The sequence below is a fragment of the Hemibagrus wyckioides genome, linkage group LG14, assembly GCF_019097595.1.
Source record: "Hemibagrus wyckioides isolate EC202008001 linkage group LG14, SWU_Hwy_1.0, whole genome shotgun sequence".
NCBI classification, from domain to species: Eukaryota; Metazoa; Chordata; class Actinopteri; order Siluriformes; family Bagridae; genus Hemibagrus; species Hemibagrus wyckioides.
Genome location: NC_080723.1, coordinates 5,038,143 through 5,045,137, shown reverse-complemented (window position 1 = coordinate 5,045,137; position 6,995 = coordinate 5,038,143).

Below are 6,995 nucleotides of genomic sequence, written 5' to 3'. Positions count from 1 at the left end.
ACGAACAAAAGTACGAAAGCTGTCTATCATTTACAGTGCATAGTGTACGTTAAGCTAATGATCGAACCAAGCTTGTGGTCAAGATTACGGCTTTAAAGGTACACTACATGCAGGAACCGTGCAGACTAAAGATACAGAGGATACACAGAAGCTTTTTTTCCTTTTAAAACATTTCCAGCAAGGCAAAATGCAGCCAAGGTTATTTACATTGTTTTGGTCAGCCTATGTGAATGTTCTATCAGTATGCAAAACACTTATAGATCAGCTCTTGCCAGGGCCTCCCCTATCTCTCGTTCTCTGTCTCTACATTCCTAAATTGCGTGGGCTTATCTCAACAGTGGCTGGCCTCCTGTGATGTCCTTTCCCAGTCATGGCCAGCTGTAAAGCTTTTAAAGGCTGTGTTCGCCTTTCACTCTGCTCTCTGCGCTTTGACATAAACGAAAAGAGTCCAAACTCACTGTAACCCAATTCCAACCACTATGGTCTGAATGGTAAACCAGCATGGCAATGGCAAGACTTAACACAAAACACAGTGGCCAAATAAGATTCAATATTCACATGTCTGGATTAGATTTTCAGTCAAGGTCTTAATGAACATTTTCCGCATCGGTCAAATTGCGTAACAGGCTCAGCAGTTGAATACGTGACCTCTTGACAGTTGACAGCTATGATAAGTATGTACCAGTCGCATAGTTGTTGCTTTTGTGCTAATAAACATACAGCTGTAAACAAATAAAACAACTCATTTGTGAGGGAGCTGACCTGTGGGTCAGTTCCAGGCTCCGGGACCGAGGTTGGCTGAGGTTATGACCTGCTTGACCGATGTGTGTCGGTCCATGTCAGAGGCGGCTAAGTGAGACCAGGTTCCAGGCCAAACCTGTCAATCACACTGTGCACGATTGCCAGTTTACAGCACAACAACCAGACAGATTGTTGTTAAGCGACTTCATATGGAGCAGATGGAGCTCTTTTTGATTAAAAACAAGCTAAGCTCCTTCTGTCTCTTCTGTTAGATATAAAAAAGGTCTAAAAAAAATTCCACTCTATGATCTACTATTTGCGCTATAGTGCAAATCTTGACCTGAAGACACTGCAGTGGGGAAAATGTACACCAGGTGTAAAATCAGCTGCAGGGAAAACGTTTTATCAGTGCAATTTTCAGAGCACATTTATCTCTGTCAACTGTAATAAATTTTTTTGATGGATCAGCTACTTATGACAGATCATCTGCTAGGTTACCTAAAGAGCACAACTTAAACAATTAGAAATGATATGGCAGCTTTACTGTAACACATTACAGGAACATGCAGATTAACCAAACGAATGTGTAAAGGGCTTAAAATCTGAGACATCCATGCTATGTGTTTCTAGCCAGAGCACTTGTGGCTATCTTCTGCTGTAAATAAAGAGTGCTTAAAGGCATTTAGTGAGTCAGCCTTTCTCTCAGTAATGGCCACAGTAACAGATATCATATCTGAAGCTAAGCCATGTGATTTAAGTGAGCCAGTGTGCCTTAAGACATGCTAACGCATTAGCCTAAAGCATAGCCTCTTTCACTCACTCTTATCTGGTCTTTGTCTGGAGTTCTTTTAACTCACTCTTTTATCTCACCCAATATTTATGGTGGAGAGTTATAAAAATGCTTTCAACAGCATGATTGAGCTGTAAAGTAAAGATGGTCTTATTTAGGTCTTCTTCATTCTACTATGGACCTACCTTGACATAAGTATAAGGTTTCTGTGGGTTTATGGCACGCGGTAGCAAGAGCTGTTCTCCGACAAGTGTATCACAGGATCTGCATTGCATTTAAAATATTTCTATTTTAAATTCTTGGATATGTGACATAGTGTTTACTGTTGGTCAAACTCTGCGTTGGCACAAATGTCTAATGGAGTGGTTATAATTTAACTCCGTAAAGTCTCCAGATTTGAGTCCGAGGAATTTAACGTTCCTCACTCTCATAACTGCATACCTTACCTATTAATTTCACTGTAGTTGCTAAGTCCAAGCAGGACTGGCTGGCATATATATATATATATATATATATATATATATATATATATATATATATATATATATATATATATATATATATACACTTATAGTGCTAAAACTCTCTTTCTGTCTCTTTGAAGGAAAAAAAACACGTCAAAATAAGGTGGAATTTTCATCAGTTGTTTCGTTGTTAGCCCTGAGGCTGATTATTTTAACCATTTGTAGAAGCAAGAACAAAACACTAATGTTTGTAGTAAAAATACACAGAATGCTAGGATTTAGTGAGACAAAGGCTGATTTCTTTGTAGCCCAGGCTGTAGATACAGTGCAGCTTGTTGACAGTATGGTCAGGTTTTTTAAAATCTGTTTAAACATCTATAGCATACAGCAGATGAAAACACATGTGAAATAAAATAGCAAGTGAATTACTTTTATTTCTTAACTAAACAAGCTAAGTACATATTGTCAACTTGGAGTATGAAAAAAGAAGACAAATGACAAATGTGGTTTGAGGGAAAGGGTTGGGCAATGTTCCCATAGCCAAGAACTTTTTTTTTAAATTTATCTTGCCTTCTCATCTTGAGCCTGGTAGACCATTTTAACACACTGAAGTAACAACAACAACATAGTGAAAGTTTTTTTTTTTTTTTTTTTTGCATATCCCAGCTTGTTAGGAAGTTGGGCTCAGAGCACATGGTCAGTCATGACATCACTCCTGGAGCAAATAGGATTAAGGTCCTGCTCAAAGGCCCACCAGTGACAGCTTGGTGGTAATGAAGTTGTGTTTCCATGGGTACGTGAGTGTTCCTGTGTATATTCCTCTGTAAGACACGAGAAACCAAAAATAAACCAATCTGGTCTTGGTCATGAGAGTAAATACATTTGTTATAAAATGTTGTGAAATATGAAAGTTGTGTAATTTGTGACATTCAGTTTTGTTCAGTGTTCATGGTTCAGTCACTATACAAATATATATATATATATATATATATATATATATATATATATATATATATATAATATGGGATTTATTGAGATTTCAATCAAGTTTCTTAAAGATCAACTCCTACCTACTTACACTGTATTGGCAAAAGTGTTGGGACACCCTTCCAAATCATTGAATTCAGGTGTTGTTTTTCAGGGGTTGGGCTCAACCCTTGAGTTCCAGTGAAAGGAACTCTTAATGCTTCAGCTTCATACCAAGACATTTTGGACAATTTCATGCTCCCAACATTGTGGGAACAGTTTGGGGATGACCCCTTCCTGTTCCAACATGACTGCGCACCAGTGCACAAAGCAAGGTCCATAAAGACATGGATGAGTGAGTTTGGTGTGGAAGAACTTCACAGAGTCCTGACCACAACCCGATAGAACACCTTTGGGATGAATTAGAGGAGAGACTGCGAGCTGGGCCTTCTCGTCCAACATCAGTACCTGACCTCATAAATGTGCTTCTAGAGGAATGGTCAAAAAACTTCCATAAACACACTCCTAAACCTTGTGGAAATCCTTCCCAGAAGAGTTGAAGCTGTTATAGCTGCAAACGGTGTGCCAACTCCATATTATTCATGTGCATGTAAAGGTAGACATCCCAAAACTTTTGGCAATATAGTGTACATGCCACATGACCAGATCAACAAATATCCAAAACTGTACATCATGCATTGGGATAAGAGATAATTTAACGCTTTTTATGCCACCAAACATCTTTAGTAAGCAAATACAAGCTCCAGATTCTGCTCCTGCTGCTTGCTATTTTTCTGCCTCAGGGCAAATATAAGGATTAAATTGATATAGCATTATTATTTCAGGATAATTGGATTGACAGCCAAAATCATTTGACAGTTTCATCTTCTGCAAACATTGCTTCTCACTTCAGCAATAAAAATGTTTTCTTCGTGACGCTTGCCTTAGGGGAGGTTAATCAGTATCTTTAAGGGCGAGACAGCAGGAAGAAAAAACTGTTAAAGACAGCTTTTCATAATGGCATACTTTTGTTTGTATTCAGGAGCCATGAATGTTCTCTTCCGTTGCTCCCATGCCAGGACACAAGAGTAAATGTACTGGATAAATCTTTAATCCTCTTAATAAGGTTGGAAACTCCTGCGGTGCCAGTGCTCCAACAAACCATCAGTAATTAGGCAAAGGTGCTGTTTCGCTGCAACTTCCCCCTTGCATATAGGTGCCTGCCTTTGCCCTATTTTTCTTTCTTTCCTAAATACGTACATAGCTTCTTATTACTTAAAGACTCACACAGGAACACAACAGTTTAAGATTATACTTATATACAGGAGGCTTGAGCCTCAAACAGCCAAAAGACATAATGATCTGCACTGTATAGCACAGGAACTGGTTTTCTTTACCTTTTTTTAAATACTGATATGTTATTTGCACAGACACAGATGATAGATGATTCTTCTGTACATTACAAGCTCCTAAGTGCATATGATGCAGCTCTTTTCCTTGAAAAACAATAAATTTCTGTAGCATGACTACAGTAATTGCAGAAATAGGCTTTACATTGGAGAAAATAGCAGCAGATAGAAAAGGAAAACAAACTTTCCCTTTGGTCCAGTGAAAGCGATAAAGATATACAGGTCAGCCGATTCGATGCAATTGACAGAATCCTCTTCTGAAAAAGAGCAATCTTGTTGTTCAGTGTTTACACAGGAAATCACTAAAACAAACAAGGCAGGAAGACAAACAGAGCAGCTGGGCTTCTACTGTGGTCATCTGGCTTCAGTCCATGCTGAAACAGCCCAATTACACCCAACTGCCCAAAGCAAAGCCCTGAAAGGCCCAAGCTTTCTCTCTGTTTACCCAACTTGTTAGTATAGAGCTTGTCACAGAGTGACAAATGAGTTAGTATTACTAAAACAAACTCGCTAATGCAGTTGTTTAATAACAACCTCAATGCTAGCTACTCTGAATTGAAAATCTTAGTCACCCTAGGTTGCAAATGAATATGTGTGTGCCTAGCTACAATATTAGCACAACTAGTAGGTATTCATGAGTCAACACCTTTCAAATGGGGCCGAAAAGAATGTTCAGGTTCAGACTGACGCTGTCTCCATCAGATTATAGACTCCATGGACCTTCACGGGCAGGGGTGAGCTGTTGGAAAATGATGTCGTGCTCCACGTTACTTAGAACGTTGAACTGAAGGTCAGCAGGCCTGAAGGGGAAACAGTTACCTGTCATGTGAAAGGAATAACATTTTCCAGCATTCTTTACTGGTTTGTAAATAAACGTTAGGCAGTTATTTCTGCATATTGCAAAATTCTTGGCACATCCATTTACCTAAAATTCTTTATCTGTCCAAATTTAAGCCCTGTATCAGGAAATATATAGAGGTCCCTCCTGTCTTCAATCACTCCTGATCCTGGAGTAAAGCAAGCTTGAGCGCAGCAGCAGCGCAGTTAAACAGCCGTCAGAACGGTGAAACATCAGAATTAAAATTCACCATGCTGTTTCCTAGTAGGAGTTTGGTTTATAAGTAAGAATCAGTCACACAGATATGTGTCCAGGGCACAACTGCTAGAGTCTCTCATGAAGTATGAAATGGTAGTTACTCAGCCACCAAAGCAAATCTGACCATTTCATGGAGATCAGCTCAGGCTGTGGAACTACTTGACTTCTACTTGATCCATAGCACTTCTTTTTAGTTTTTTGCCAGTTTTCTATTGCAGCATGCAGCATGTGGCCTTGGTTGCTGAAGGTGTGGAGGAGTGATAGGGAGGAGTGCAGTCTAGACTGGAGGAGATACAATGCTCCCCCTATACCGGGCAGACATGGGCTCAGAAGGCCTGCAGAGACGAGGGGGGACGCAGACAAATTAACTCTGTTCTACTCTGACAGCCCGGTCTGTTACCATTGAAAGCTGTTCCCACTGGACTTACCTGTATGTATCAGAGCATTGTTAATAGCTTCTTAATGCAGCAGTACAATGAACAAGCTTAATTCAAGATTTTTATGTTCTGAAATGAAGAAAATACACTGATCTAATGACCTGCTTTGATTCCACCCTGGCCATATTTTGAATTCATAGTTTCACAGTCATTTGGCTGAATATTTTTAGCACTCGTGATTACTCCAACCATTCATTCGCATTAGTTTTGGCCCTCTCTATATCTCTGTATGCTTGTTTGAAGACATGTCTCTTTCTCTTCTTCTTACAACTATCTTGTAAATGTTTCTGCTTAGCTAATAGACACTTGTAATGCTTTTCCTTATTTCAGGCCATGCTGTACAACACAATGACAAATCCATGATGCTGTTTTGTCATTGTTTCTATACCCACGTGACCCATACTAAAACTGAGTACTCAAACTGTTATAGCTATAAATAGAGCAGACCATTGTCTGGTCAAACACCATCATCAACCCTGGGTCATGAAGTTCCTTCTTCTTTCTTGGGGACACTCATGTATCTTATGTATTGTATTATATAGGTAATGTTTCAGATCCATATTTATTTACATCCAGCTTACATACATTTCGTGGCACTCATATTTAGCTTGACAATATATTTCGTGTGTAAGGATTCAACTGGATGTCCGGAATATCTATTCACTATGGTTGCTTACTATAACACACTGGCTTTGTAGTGTAGTAGTAGTGCATTGTGTACGTGTGTGTGTGTATGTGTGTGTGTGTGTGTGTTACAGAACACAAAATTGGCATTCAACATTATACCTTTAGTGAAAAAAAGAAACATTTGGTCAGTCAAAAATTATTACCTATAGTTTGCTTAAAAATCTTACTTTTCTCAACAACACTTGATTTCATTACTTATGCTAAAATTTCTAGTTTCTGTTTCTAATAGTAGATTGAATGATGTAGAGTGAGTGTGATCAATTCACGTAGTATTAAATAAACCGGTTACATTGTGAAATTTCACAAGGCTTTTGGCACGGATGGGAAATATAACTATGTTATTAAATTCAGCCGATTAAAATGTATGGTAGAATAGCACAATGGTAATATGTCTATTGTTTAAAA